Source organism: Pygoscelis adeliae, unplaced genomic scaffold (genome assembly GCF_000699105.1).
Source record: "Pygoscelis adeliae isolate BGI_AS28 unplaced genomic scaffold, ASM69910v1 Scaffold365, whole genome shotgun sequence".
NCBI classification, from domain to species: Eukaryota; Metazoa; Chordata; class Aves; order Sphenisciformes; family Spheniscidae; genus Pygoscelis; species Pygoscelis adeliae.
In genome coordinates, this window is record NW_008824783.1 from 764,580 (window position 1) to 765,131 (window position 552).

General features: G+C 58.3%; 1 protein-coding gene across 1 annotated transcript in view; it reads right to left on the minus strand.

The window, feature by feature from the left end:
* Positions 1-368: 368 nt before the first annotated feature.
* The window catches only part of CPEB1 (cytoplasmic polyadenylation element binding protein 1), a 37,349-nt gene continuing 37,165 nt past the window's right edge, over positions 369-552 (minus strand). The window contains exon 11 of the mRNA XM_009323857.1: positions 369-552. This exon is cut by the window's right edge and continues 1,277 nt beyond it. The gene's annotated coding sequence lies outside the window, so the exon portion shown is untranslated.

A 552-nucleotide genomic window follows, 5' to 3' on the forward strand; every position in this document is an offset into this window, starting at 1 on the left:
GCCCCCCCCTGGAGCCCCCCTCCCCTGCCAAACACCCCAGCAGGGTGTCAGCCCTCCGGGGGGGGGCAGACACAACAACATTCCCATTAACCTCATTCACTTGCTGCTCTAAGTAGGGGAGCTCAAGCTGGAGCCTGGCTCCCTCAGCCCAGGGTCCCAAGGCACCCGCTGAAGGAGCCTTTGCTAATTGGCATCTAAAAACGCGTCTCCCAGCAGAGAGCTCCCCTCCGGCCGAGTCACCTGCAGCATCCGTGAGCTCCCACCATGCCAGGCAGAGGCCCAGCTCCGCCCAGCGGTTTCAACACCACCAGCTGAGGATGAGAGACCCCTCGGCCCTCCGGCGGGCAGAGCTCTCACACACGGCGCACAAGCAAGGAGCACAAGAGGGTTGGGGTTTTTTTTTTGCTGCAACGTGTTTATTATGTGCCAAAAACTACACCACAGCTTACTCCACACGTCTGTAGGAGAGTGCAGTCTTGCCTGCATATACTACAATGAGGTAGAGACTTCACACACAGCTTCACGAAACCCCACAAAGAGCAGCTGGGATAT